Below are 15,160 nucleotides of genomic sequence, written 5' to 3'. Positions count from 1 at the left end.
ATGCTTTTAGTCTTGTTTGCAAAAGGGCAGTTTTTCTTTTGCTGCAGTTGTCTTTTTTGCAGAATATTAGTGTGTGCAAGTTGGTGAGCAAATGAAACATACAGGTTCAAGTCATTGATTTTGATTTTCACATCTTATATCTATGCCAGATCTGTATTTCCTATAAGTTATTTATTTTAAATGGATGTAGTAAATTCACAGCTCTCAGCTTGAACTTTGCAATAAATGAACCACTAGACTATATTGATGGATTTTTCTCTCAAATGCCAACCATAAGTAAAATTTATTGGCCTGTTTTAGTACACTACTACTTAAATGTACAGTGTTAAGTCATATCTTTGAGGAAAACCTTTTTTCATAGATGGTTGGTATCCTATGGCTACTCAGCTGAGTAAAGAATTGTAAGTGACATTTGGGAAGTATAAACCTGGAATTCAGAGATATCACATCTTCAAATTATACAGAATATCAATTGTGAGATTCCAAAGCCATAACAATTATACAAAAAACTTAGGATGAGAAAAAGGTAGTATAGTGCTGATAGACCAGCCACAACTTCCTATGAATACAATGAAAAAGGCTGGTGAACCTTAATTACAGTCCAGATTTAAAAATCACACTTTCTCAGGGATCTCCACAAACGCGAGTGGGTTTCCTGGCTGTCACTGTGACAGCCTCTTTGTACAGGTGAGGCCTCAAATGAATTGCAGCTATCTTGGTGTTCCTATACTTTGTAGGGAAAAATGTGTACTCCCAAACTTATTTTGTTTTGATAGGTTCTTTGGCCAGTCGCCAAAGAATATGAAAAAATCCAACAGGATTTTTCTTGTTGATAGTAGTTATTCATTGCAGTAAAAATAAACTATGATCCCAATAGGGAATCTTAAACAATTCTGATCTTCCATTTCCTGTTCTGAAATAACCATTTTATATTTCATTTATTTTCTTCTCTCTGGTGATCTCTTTGAGGTGTAGGTTGCAGAGTGTGGTAGTGCAACATGAAAAAAGATTAGGAAAAGCGTTGATGAAGTGTGGGTGGAAAACTTGTTAAAAATCTAAGAGTGAAGTTTGAGTTAAAAGACATTTGAACTTTGAATTGACTGGGAGGCCAAAGATTCAAAGAAGATGATTCTCTCAAGACATGAGGAGTAAATTGTGTGTTAATAGTGTGTTTTGTGTGCATGAATGGAAATTTGTAAATGATGTTGAATTCTAGGTGAATTCTTGGCTCCGACAATCATTGTCAACAGAAGATCAAGCTGCAAATATTTATGTTTTAAAACTTAAATTATAAAGCTAGTTTAATCTTTCTAACAACTAGTTTTGATGTTCATGGGTACATTTTATGTAAGATACCTTTTACATTATATATGAAAAGATTCATGTTAAGTACAAATTGGAGATTGGGAATCAATTTGGGGGAGAGGTTTTTGTAGATTCTTTTGTACTAAAGAAAAACATTTGACTTCTTGGGGATTGACTTATTTTCTTATCTAGTTTTAAAGACGAGAATGCTAGACAAAAATATGAAAACCCCCTATTGTTAAATTGATCCGTGAAAACATTGTTATTAGAAATTGAGTAGGGCTTCTGAGGCCTTTCTTCCAGAAAACAAGAACTTGATTGTCAGGCCTATATTAGGTTCTGAGCCTTAATGCCATGTATTTGTACTTATTAAAAATTGTTTCAGTGAAAAGCATATTAATAATACGAACTTCTGGTCTAGTTGGGAGTTCTTCCATTTGAAAAATGTGATATTTGCATGAAACTGAATCTTTGTGTTTTCTCCTCCACTGGATAGAATTTAAGCTAGACTTCCCTTTTGATAAAGGAAAAAAAAAGTGAACATGTTATTTGTAAATGGATGTTTAGTGACTAGAGATAAACTTGAAATACTAGAATACATTATAAGCCTAATCCTAGGTAGTCTTATGAAAATGTATCTCTTAACTATCTTTTGAATCTATTGTTTTCAATATATTTTAAGTTATATATATTTTTTCCTCTTTTCAGAGCTGCTTCTTTCAGGCGCTTTTTATTTTATTTTATTGAAGTGTAATTTACAAGGGGCAACATTTTTTTTTTTTTTTTTTTACAAGGTTTCTTATAACTATGGCTGGATGTTTTCACTAGTCTTCCAAGAAGGGTCATTTTATTTTTTAGAGTCACTTCTTAAGTCCTGTGGTCTTTAACTTAGGGACTATTTTTTATATGAGTGCTAATATTTAAACCCAAGTAGACCTCATTACATGTCACCCTATGAATGTTGACAATGGAAGGGACTACCTTGTCTGTAGTATATCAGTTCTGGACTGAAAAGCTGGGGAAGGAATATAATTTTCTTTTTTGCATAAATCAGAAAAATAGCTAGTGTGTGGAGTTTCCTTCTTGACCTCAGCAGATAAACTGAGCTGATAGTGTTAATTCAGATTCAGGAAATTATCTGAATCCTGGTTTGTGTAGATTTGCAATCTACATGCAATATTAACTAAATCAAATAGCTTTTCAGTTTCACATGTATACATAGGCTTTCCCCACTCTTTTCAGCATCCATTAGTTAGTTATTGAACTTTGTAAACTGGCATTGAAACATTGCAACACTGTTTTGTTGTACCAATTTTATAAACTTACAGTGCAATACGTGTTATTTTTCAGAGACAAACCAAAGGTTAATTTCTCAAGGTTCTTGCTGCCTGCTTTAGCAGCCTTTGGAGGATCTTTTATATACATTTGTAATAGATGAAAAATAAAACATTGCAAATCTTTTTTCTTTTCTTTTTTTTTTTAATGTTTAAACCATGTACCAAGTTTTTGGTCCAAATCATGTAAAATAAGTTAAACTTAAATTGCATTCTATTAACCAATATGAGTGTATTTCTGTAAGCATAGTTATGTTGAAATAAAGTTTTAAAAAGCATGTTATGCCTTTGTTTATTATTGGTACATCAAGTATCAAGGAATCCAGATTTATTGTGCTGAAATTACAAATGTATTAATAATTTTCTAAGTTATTTTCTCCAGACAACCCATAGTATCTAAAAAGGTCACAGCAATCTTTATTGCTTGGGGTAACAATCTGGTGGGTGGTAGTTCAAAGCATATCTTCCTGTCTCTGGTTTCTGAAAGGTGGAGGTTGGGAGAAACAAAGATAGGACAATTCATAGAAGGTTTTATGTAGTGAATAGTGTCCCGGTGCATGAATTCGTGCACATTGAAAGGAAATTAATTAGAAGAAATATTTTAATATCGCTATTCCCATCTTGCTAATGAAAAGAACACAGGATTCTACTGAGTCTCCTATCTACCTATTCCAGGACTTTGGTGAGGATCAAATGAGATGAGGCACGGGAAAATGCTTCACAGACATTTGGTTAAACTGGAAAATGTTTGCACCTGGCTATAAAGCACGTCAGGTTCCTGAGCTGAAGAAACTCCTAGGATGCCAGTCATTAGGGAGAGGAAGCCCGGTGTTGCTATGTAACGTCATTACCTGGTACCCACAGCGACTGTTTCTGGGCTGGGCTGTGGTGTGGGCCACATTTTGTGCCATGGGGTCTTGGCAGTGTTGGCTGCGATTTGGTGGGTTGTCGCTCCAAGGTGGTGGGAAGACCTGTGTCCCACTTGGGAGCCGAGTTTTGGTTGGCGCCAGGTCCGTTTATTTTTAAATGGCCAATGCGCGGAATGGCAGCTCCTAGGCTGAACATCTGCCCCCTGGTGGTCAGTGCACGTCATAGGTACTAGTCAGACGGATGGACACTTAGCCTTTTATATATAGAGATTCCTTCCCAACCCCAGGTCACTTTAAGAGTACACTGCCTCTTAGTGACAGGACTGGTATTAGTACATTTTGACTTACAAATAGAAAAGGATGCATTGAAAGGAAGGTAATCGAGATATGTCATGTTCACCGAGTGCCATGACACTTTAAGGATTTTTGCTGTATTTAATGGAACTCTGAGAAGAAAATGAAACTCAAGGGAAAGTGATAGACCATTTTGTTAGGATTTTGCTTTTGTTAATGGGAAAACACAATTGAGCTTATATTTTTGTGAGGTTGAGAGAAAAAGGGAGGAGTTGAAGAACCTCTCTGGCTATGCAAAGCATCAAAGCAACTGGATTTGCATTCTGTCCAGATGCAGTGAGAGACCTGGAATATCCTGAGTCTTACAGCATGGCTATTTTATATTTGAATTGATGAGAGTTATTCACTCTTCTCCCTCCTGTAAGATTCTTTAATAAGCAACAAAGCAAAATGACTTTCTAAGCATTTATTGGCATAGTAGAATCAATGACAAGGAGCTTGGAAGTTTCTGCCTGATCAAGGATATATGGGAAATTTATCTTGAATATACAAATGCTATTGATAACTGGTTTGGTTTGTTGTCTTCAAAGAATCAGAATGATTTTATTCCCTTGGTGCTACTTTCCTAGAGGCCTACCCCGATGCGATTTTTACATGTGACATACATTCGCACTTTTCCCCCACCTAATGTCTCAGGGCTTGACCCTAGTAGTATGAGCTCTTTATAGCTCTCATCTTCAGCTCCATGAAGGCAGATTAGTGAAGGTGCTAAGAACAGTTTGCTAATGTTTGCTAATAGGGAAAATTTCAATATTAAATTGTCTTTGCAAAGGATTTTGTTGCGCACTGTGTCAGGTGCTCTGCAAGACCTAGAGTTAGAGCTGGGTTCACAATAGGGCTTTCTTCCTTACCACTAAAATTGGACAAATGATTTCAACTTTAATAATCCCGTTTCTTCATCTATAAAATGGGGACATCTATACAGTGGCTTTGAGTTTTTTTTTTGTGTGTGTGTGGCTTTGAGTTTTAAATGTTTATTAAACACTTAGCCTAGTGCTTGGCATACAATTGTAAGATTTCTTCTAGGATAAACTGAGTATCCTTAAGTATATAAAATGTTTCCTCTATTTGAGCATGATCAAGTTGTATAATTTTAAAAAAGAGCTATATATTTCATCTGGTTGTCCTGCATGTCTTGCAAAAGTGGGCTTTAAAAAAAATTTCTTTATTGATTAAGGTATCACATATTTGTCCTCATCCCCCCATTCCCATCCCACACCCCTCCCCATGCATGCCCCCACCCCCCTGTTGTCCTTAACCTCTGGTTAGGCTCATATGCATGCACACAGTCCTTTGGTTGATCTCTCCCCTTTACCCCCACCATCCCCTACCCTCCCTCTGAGGCCCAACAGTCTGATTCATGCCTCCTTGTTTCTGGGTCTGTTCTTGTTCATCAGTCTATGTTGTTCATTATTTCCCCTAGATGAGTGAGATCATGTGCTATTAGAAATACACTTATAAGAACTGAAAATGAGACAAGCAATAATGGTTATGCTGACAGGCAAATGAATAAGTCTGTAGTGAGTTTCTTTCTGGGCCAACAGTTCTTTTGAGACCCAATTTCAATGTCAAACAGTTCCTTATGTGTACATGTCAGCAATGACATTTCAGTTCTGGATGGTGGAAAGAGTGGGCTTTTAATGTTAAAGTAGTATGTGGGCTTTTGTGTCCGTTATATCCTTTAGAGTCAGTATGTGCACTGTTTTTTTTTGTTTTTTTTTCCAAGCACCGAAAACAGTATCTGGTCCTTAGTAGGGCAAATACTTGTTGATTGCATAGGCCAAGAATTCTGTGTAAGATGCATATCTTTGTTTTCAATGAATAAATATAGTACAATGGTAATTTTACTATTTTTAAATTTCTGATAATGCAGATATCTCTTGGTTCATAGACAGATTAGGGTATTTTTTCTGGATGGCTTAACATTAAGAAGGCGAGGAAGGTCAACCCAAGTAGCAGAAAATAGCAAAAATTTTAAGAAAGAGACTTTGATAAACTTTATTTTGAGGTGTGTTCAAGCTTACAGAGAAGCTGCAAGAATGTTCCCCTTAAAGTCTGTGTACCCCTCACTTGGATTCACCATTCTCATTTACTTTCTATACGTATTACCAAACCATCAGAAATTATTGCAAGCATACCCCTTCCTCTTTGAATATTTATATCAGTTTGTATATCCTAAAGATAAGGGCATATTTCTGCACAACCACACTAAATCAAATTCAGGACTTTTAAGATTGGTGTATCATTTACTATACAGTCTGTTCGAGTTGTGCCAAATGTCTTAATACTAAACAATCACCCAGTTCCTAATCACCCATTGCATTCAGTTGTCACATCTTTCCAGTTTTCTTTAATTTGGAACAATGCCTTTTTTGTCCTTAATGACAGGAGTTTGAAGAGTACATGCCTGCTGTTTAAAGAATGTTCCTTAATTTGGATTATTCTGATTGTTCCCTCATGCATTTTGTCACAAATACTAACCTTGTGCATTAATTACATAGGAAGGCACATGATGTCAGTTTATCCCATTGTTGGTTGCGTTAATTTCTATTATTTGTTTAAGGTGTTGTCCACCAGGTTTCTGCACTGTGCAGTTATTTTTTCCCTTTATAATTAATATTCTGTGGAAGGATATATTGGAACTCTTATTCCTCAACAAAGCAAATGACCTTTAAAAAATTTTTTTGTTAATCCTCAGATGATATTGTTTCCATTGATTTTTAGAGGGAGGGAGAGAGAGAGAGAGAGAGAAGATAGAGAGAGAGAGAGATTGGTCCCCTCCCACATGTGCCCCTACCAGGACGGGGAAGCAAATTTGCAACCTAGATATGTACCCTTAACCAGGATTCGAACCCTCGACCCTTTGGTGCACAGGCCTAAGCTCTGACCACTGAGCCAGATGGACCAGGGCAAACCCAGTGCTTTTTGCCTGGCTCTTGTACCTTCTGTATAAGCTGATAATCTGATTGTTCCCTTCTCCCTGGAGACTCAGGTTCTTTTCATGTGTATCCTGACAATCATTTCACTTTACCCCAAGTTAGCCAGTGTGTGTGTGGGGGGGTGCCCTTTCCAGCTCCCTAAATGAGACTTCTTACAGTCTGTTAATACACTAAAGAATTCTTATTTATGACCAAATACTTTGGAATGCTGGCACATTAAATTTCTTTCTGCTTAAGTCATAACAGTACTATAACATTTTTTAAATTGCAAATGGAAATTTACTAGTGGTCAAGATTTTCCCACCAGAAGGGGAAATTCTAGAGAACAATAACCTACTTCTTTTATTGATTTTGAAATATCACACCTTTTTCTAATTTTTTAAAAATCACATAATGCATACACTACTACATTTTCATAAAATTTAAACAAAATCCATCTTGACTAGCTTTCTTCCTCTTCCTCTCAGTTTTCCACCTCTTACTCTCATTAGCTTCTTTAGAGTTCGCTACTTTTGATGGTTTACTGGTAACTGTTCACCCCCATGTGTATGCATGTTGAAATGCATGATTTTTATGCTTTTTACATAAATAAGGTTTTGATATCCTGCAATTTGCAAAACTTTTAATTTGAAGTTCATTTTTTATAACTACTGCATAATGTTCTATAGTTACGGATGTATTATGGTTTAGTCACTTTAATGTCTTTTTCTGACATCCTTATTGCCAAAATTTGTTGACAATCTGGAAGTATTTGTGGAGTGGTTCAGAGGACCCATAATTTCTTAAACCTTACAAGTTAAGTTTATGCTTGTGTTATTATGATAGAACTTGCAGATTTGCCAGTAGTAGTCAAGTCTTACACTCTTTATGTTTTGTTTTGTTTTTCACACAGAAGATGTATATATTTGGAGTATTTAATTTAGTGTTGTTTAAAATAACAGTGAATAACATGTCCAATAGCTAACGTTCAGCATAGGTATAGTAGGGGAATAGCACCTCGGCACTTAACATTACTGGGCTGAATGAATTACACACACACACACACACACACACACACACACACACACACACACACAATTTGTTATTGATTTTCAGAGGGAGGGAGAGATAGAAGATATCAATGATGAGAAACGGCTGCCTCTTGCACACCCCCTACTGGGGATGGAGCCCACAACCCAGGCACCTACCCTGACTAGGAATCAAACTGTGATCTCCTGGTTCATGGGTCGATCAATACTCAACCACTGAGCCACAACAGCTGAGCCCTCATAAATGGTATAGTAGATCACAGTTTGATATAAGTAGAGGCTCCTACATGAGCATAAGCTACAACCTCAGCTGGAATTCAGCCATGTCTAGTGGACCAGTGTGGGGAATCCAGTGGGAGCCTTCTTTGCATGAAAGAACAAAGATTTTTTCTGACAAGATACAGCTTACCTTAAAATACTGAGAATAAGGCAAGTTTACTCAGGAGCAAGCATGGGTCCTTGGAGTTAGACGTAGCCGAGGTAACTATGGTGATTGCAGTACCTAGAATCCTGAGAGGGAAGGGCCGTAATGGTCAGAAGCAGTGTTAGAAGCACCGAGAGAACCTCTTCTGTAGGGACACTAGAGAACATGATAATCCCCCTGGTCAGTAATGACAGTAGATATGGGAGGCGACATTGCATGAGGCTGCTCTGCCCTGTGCACACAAGTGGGAAATTCCATTAAAGGGAGCTATTTGGGAGGAAGAAAGTGGCTCATTTCATGAAGAGTAGGCAGATCTTAGTCATGAGTCAGGTGAGTCATCTGGGGGTTCCCGGTATTGGAGAACATTTTGTATGAGACTGGAGAGCCTGCATTAGCATTACGAGTAATCCTAGATGTTCTAACTACGTTACGTGAACTTAGACCCCTTAACATCCCGAAAAACAGGTTATTACTCCCTCCTTGCTTCCTAAAGACGAGTTGCTTGATGTCACACAAGTAGTAAGTGGCAGGCCTGCTGTCACTGACAGATTAAGTGAATAATATAATGTGGGGAAATGGATGCTAAAATAAAAGGAAGAATAGGATGGTTGGTCAAAGGGATTTCAGCCTAATCTGCTTGTTTTTAATTAACAAGGTTGATTATGTTAACATGATACAGAGGGCTCTCTTTAAATAACCTTCCCTCTATAAATAGTCTTCCCTTGCCCTAGCTGGTTTGGCTCAGTGGATAGAGCATCAGCCTACGGACTGAAGGGTCCCGGGTTCCATTCTGGTCAAGGGCACATATCGGTTGCAGGCTCATGGCCCTGGTTGGGGACACACAGGAGGCAACCAATTGATGCCTCTCTCTCACATTGGTGTTTCTCTCTGTCTCTCCCTCTCCCTTCCACTCTCTCTAACAACCAATGGAAAAAATAGCCTCAAGTAAGGATTAAAAAAAAAATAGTCTTCCCTCGATCACAACATCTAACCAGTTTATATTTACTAAAGACCTTAAGAAGCTTACCAGCAGTAATATTACACCATTTTCAGATAAAAGTAAACTAGGGTAAAACAGTGTGCCTTGATTCTGTTCATGCCTACAACTGAATATAAGCTGGCGTTTTTAGACAACAAGCGATATTCATTATCTAGTACCTTTTTGAAAATGTTAAGAACTGGATTTACTTGAAAATGTCCTTGGTTCTGAGTCTGCTGTATTGGCATTGTCTCGTCTGATCAATTTATTAGAATATCAGTTGAGTTGCAGACACTTACAAGAGGTTTACGTGTCTGTCTCCCAGAATTGATAGGTAGTGGTGGAGACATGCCTAATTAAACAGGATATCCATTCTAGACAGCAGCACAGGTGAGAGCAACAAACAGCCTTGACATGGTTGTGTTTCTGCTTGGAATCCACCAGACAGACTGACTCCCTTTCTCCCCCGCCTTCCTCCCCTCCCAACGCCCCCCCCAAACACACACACACACACACACACACACACACCCACACACACACACACACACACCCTCCTGTAAACTGCACTAACACTGGCTGGAGTGCTGGCTGATAAGCAGATGGCTTGTTGGCAAGCAGCCCCAGGTCAGCTCACCCCATGCAGATACAGGCAGAGGATACAGACTTATGTCAGGACTTTGGTGAAAGCCAGAAGGACCCCTGGTGGAGGTAGATCCCCTGGATTTGCTCATATAAATGGAAATGTGCTTTACAGTAGAGCCTGGAAAATCAGAGTATATCCCCAGATCCCAAATCCTGCAAGAACATTTGGTCACTTTCACTAAATGTCAACTAAGTAGTCTTTACAAAGTTAACAACTCTATAAAAATAGGAAATCCATATGTATTTAAAAATCTTTGATGTTACACTTTTTTTACCTAATTTTTTTCTCCCCCTTCCCCCCATTTTGATTTCACATTAAGTGGTGGGGACAGTTCAGTTTCTTTTTGGGTTTCAATCGTTTTGTTTTTCACTTCCAATCCATGTCACCATCCCTCTCCCTTGGCTGTGGAGCCAGGAAAAAAATTTCTAGGGCCTCAGCTTGGATTCTTCCTGAAACCCCGATCCTTTTGTCATTATAGAGTAAACTTTTTAAATTAAATTTATTGATTTTAGAGCAAGAGAGAGAGAAACATCGATTTTGTTGTTCCACTTATTTATTTATTCATTGGTTGATTCTTGTATATGCCCTGATGGGGGATTGAACCTGCAACTTTAGCATATCCGGATAATGATCTTAACCAACTTCGCTACCTGGCCAGGGCACTTTTTTTTTTTTTTCTCTTCTCTTTTAAATTTACCAAAGTAAGAATTTCGCAGCCTCTTCCTTCTTTCCTCAGTCTCATAGCTGCTCTCTATGCATCTGATTCCTGAGGTAAATTTAAATTAGCATCATATTTCTTTTTTATTTTTAAATATATTTTTATTGATTTCAGAGAGGAAGGGAAAGGGAGAGATAGAAACATCAATGATGAGAGAAAATCATTGATCATTGATCCGCTGCCTCCTGCACACCCGCTACTGGGGATTGAGCCCCCAACCCTGGCACGTGCCCTTGACTGGAATCAAACCTGGGACCCTTCAGTCCACAGGCCAACGCTCTATCCACTGAGCCAAACCAGCTAGGGCCACATCTTATTTCTTATTTGATAGATTTACAATGGATTCTCTTCCTATAAGGTCATTAGAACAGGTAACATACTGCATTTTCCTCAAAGTGATCAACATGCTGAAACCTTTTGTTGGATAAAAGTGGCAATGAATTCTTTGCAGCCCTTCCAACCAGCTTGAATCTGTGATGCTATTAGGACTTGCTTTGGCCGATAGAATGTGGCAAAGTGACATTGTTTGGCTTCCAGAGGCCTTGCAGCTTCTACTCTCTCTTACCTCTCTCTCTCTCTCTCTTTTTTTTTTAATATTTTATTTCATCGAGGAAGGGAGAGGGAGAGAGACATAGAAACATCAATGATGAGAGAGAATCATTGATTGGCTGCCTCCTGCACACCCCCTACTGGGGATTGAGCCTGCAACTCAGGCATGTGCCCTTGACCGGAATCGAACCTGTCCACTGAGCCAAACCAGCTAGGGCTACTTATCTTTTTGAACAGTCACCTTGTGAACAAGCCTGAACTAGCCTATTTGAGGACGAGACCCTAGATAGAGTAATGGAAAGAGGCCCAGCTGTTACAGCCATCCCAGCTAAAACTCCTGACATGGAGTGATGTCTGCAAATGCATGTCTTTATAGAGCAGAATCACTGAGCTACTAGCAAGCCCAGATTACACTGCCAAACTAAAGAATGGGAACAAATAAATGCTTGCTTAAAGTCACCAAGTTTTGGAGTGGGTTGTTACTCAGCAATAGATATGATGCAAGCTTAATTATGCCCTCAATCTAGTTAATAAAAAGCATTTCCAAGTAAACTAGCAACTGTACCTGGAAGTGACTTACCCCATGCCAAAAGGAGTTACTGGGTAAATGGGAATGTTAAGCATTATTTTCTTTTGTGGAACAGTTTCATTCAAGTTCCTATGCTAAAAATTTTCAGCACATTTCTCAGAATTAGCTTTATATAATAGCTTTATTCTGTGAAAAAAGACATTTTCTTTAGTGTTTCAATAAAATCATAAAATAATCTTTTATCTGGCATTTTAAAGGAGAGTGATGTTATTAGGACTTGCTTTGGCCGAAATTTCTCTAATTTTCATCCCATTGAGTATTTAACCATAGAGTTTAAAGTCAAAGATAGGAAAAAGAAAAAAAGTTCAATCTTTTTAGGCCAGATGTTAAATGCTGAAAAAAACTGGAGATAATAGAAAGTTTTTCTTGGGCAACCAGGATCCTCTTTTAGTGAAAGTCCGATGTTACAAGGAACAGGAAGCAGGAGGAGTGCTACACAAGTAGAAAAGACAAGGCCATTTAAACAAGGTCAGGGCCAAATTAGTTTTGTTTTTGAAGCTATTTAATTTGCCAGTACTTGGGGACCACCAGTTCTTCTAATTCTATGTCATCAGGAGGGCCAGGATTAAAAATCAGTTTATTTTCTCTGATAGTTTAGTGGTATAATACTTTAGATGTTTCCATTCCAAATTTCCTGTATCTTACAAAATTTTTTTCTTTTTATAAAGTTTTATATATGTATCACTTTTTAAACATTTAAAAATATATTTTATTGATTTTTTTTACAGAGAGGAAGGGAGAGGGATAGAGAGTTAGAAACATCGATGAGAGAGAAACATCAGTTGCCTCCTGCACACCTCCTACTGGGGATGTGCCCACAACAAGGTACATGCCCTAGACTGGAATCCAACCTGGGATCTTTCAGTCTGCAGGCCGATGTTCTTCTATCCACTGAGCCCAACTGGTTAGGGCTTAATTTTTTTTTAAAGGGCGGGGAATAAATCTTTTCCCTTGATTTTAAAAATATTTTCATTGATTTCAGAGAGGAAGGGATAGGAAGAGAGAAACAATAAGAGGGGATCATTGATTGGTTGCCTCCTGCATGGGCCTCCCTCTAGAGACTGAGCCCACAACCCAGGAATGTGCCCTTGACCGGAATCGAACCCGGGACCCTTCAGTCTGCAGGCCGATGCTCAATCCACTGAGCCAAACCAGCTAGTGCTACAACTTTATTTATTTTTTTTAAAGGCAATATTTATGTCACAGAGGTACTGTAATGATCAAATGGGATAATGTGGGAAACATATCTCACATTTAGTACATGTTCAGTGATTAATAACAGATTCCTTTTTTTAAAACGATATTTTCATTGATTTCAGAGAGGAAGGGATAGAAACATCTATGATGAATCATTGATTGCCTGTATACCCCCTACTGGGGATCGAGCCCACAACCTGGGCATGTGCCCTTGACCAGAATCGAACCTGGGACCCTTCAGTCCGCAGGCTGATGCTCTATCCACTGAGCCAAACCAACTAGGGCAGGGTTATAATTTTCTTAATCAGAATTGTAGGTCAGGATCTCCACTCATGCTGTGATCTGTCCGTGGTACTTGGCAAAACTCACTAGCAAATGTGAAAAGATTCCCAGACAGCCATGAAAGTACAGTCAATTTAAAGCTATCTGAGATGGTAAAGCAGCGTGGAAATCACACTGAGACATTTGTTTAGGTTTGGGTAGCACTGGTAAAGTAAGACTGCAAGGATATAGCAAAACACACACACCTTCCCAGCTCTGAGAGGTAATTTTTAGGGTAGAATTGTATATGGTAGGATTCAAAGGAAGCTAAAAAGACAATTAAGTGGCAGTTACAGTTAACAAGAAAATTGTGTCATTACATTTTTGAAAATATATTTTTATTGATTTCAGAGAGGAAGGGAGAGGGAGAGAGAGATAGAATGATGAGAATCATTGATTGGCTGCCTCCTGCATGCCCCACACTGGGGTTCAATCCCACAACCTGGGTGTGTGTCCTGATTGGGAATTGAACCATTACCTTCTGGTTCATAGGTTGATGCTCAAACACTAAGCCATGCTGGCTGGGTTCATTACTTTTGAAGGTCTTCAAAGTGAGCTACCTTTCTTTTTTGAGATAGCATGTTTCCCTCCTGAGGTTGAAAAGTTCTGGCCTTTAGACTTGTGATGGGTTCAGAGAGGAAGTACTGTCCAGTGGTTAAAAACATGGGTGGGTGCTGATGGGCTTGTTCTGTATTCTGATTATTAAATGAACCTCTACAGATATTAAAACCCATAGAACTATATATCAAAAGGAAAACAAGCCAATTTAACTGTATAATTTAAAAAACCCACATGGATGCTGGTTTGAATCAATCACTTATTAGTTGTGTAACCCTGGGCAACTTATTTGTGCCTCACTTTCCTCATCTGTAAATGCAGGTAATAATACATCCTACATGGGGTTGTAAAGATTCAGTTAATATATGTAAAGCACTTCGAATAGTGCTTGGCTCAATACAAGAGCTAGCTACTATCCTATATAATAAAAGCCTAATATGCTTTTATTCTTGATCATCAACCAAGGTACATGCCTTTGACCGGAATCAAACCTGGGACCTTTCAACTATATTTGTTCAGTTTTTTTTAAACTATAGTCCGTCCCTCCAATGGTCTGAGGGACAGTGAACTGGCCCCATTTAAAAAGTTTGAGGACCCCTGTCCTAATTCATTTATTCATGTATTCATTGAATGCCTATTTTCCAGGGACTTACTGAAAAGTAAGAAACTATCTTGGCAGGCTTTCACTGATGGTGTGTTCTTTAGCATGTGTGTGTGTCTTTTTTGTGTGGCCTTAGTTTTCTCAAATTTACTTCAGCTACTGGCCAAAGGTACTGACAATGTCTGTGATTAAGCATCATACCTATTGCATCTACCAATGAAATATTAAGACCCAATACATTCTTCCACTAGGTTGATTCTGAGAATTATTTGGGAAGTAAAAGGAAGCTTTTGAAAAGCAGAAATCAGGGGGTTCAAGCAATGGTTGTTTTAAGGATGATCTAAACAAACTCAGAAATATTCAGATCATGAAACTCCTTTACTAAATATATTTTCAAAGAGAAAATAAGGATGCTCTTTGACATGAAAGAAAACCATGAGGCATCATTCCTAAATGATGTTAAAGTATTAGTCTTGAACCATTTCCTTCCCACTACAGGGCATCAATGGGGCAGACACGATGGAGAGACACTAAGAGCAGGCAGAGGTGCTCTCTATTCGAGTCACATGAGTCTGAAGTCTTGTTTTTAATGTTTAAGCATTACTCTTTGACAGTTGAGAGAAAACAATCCCCCAGGGAGGAGGAAAGCAGCCAAGACAAAATGGAACAGTCTGAGAAAGAATGGAAATGATTCTATTGCTCCACGAGGCAGAGCCAAGTGGGAGGGAAGCCAGGGTAAATGATCAGAGGCT

Source organism: Eptesicus fuscus, chromosome 2, assembly GCF_027574615.1.
Source record: "Eptesicus fuscus isolate TK198812 chromosome 2, DD_ASM_mEF_20220401, whole genome shotgun sequence".
In the NCBI taxonomy this organism is placed as follows: Eukaryota; Metazoa; Chordata; class Mammalia; order Chiroptera; family Vespertilionidae; genus Eptesicus; species Eptesicus fuscus.
Note: the sequence above shows the minus strand (reverse complement) of the source record.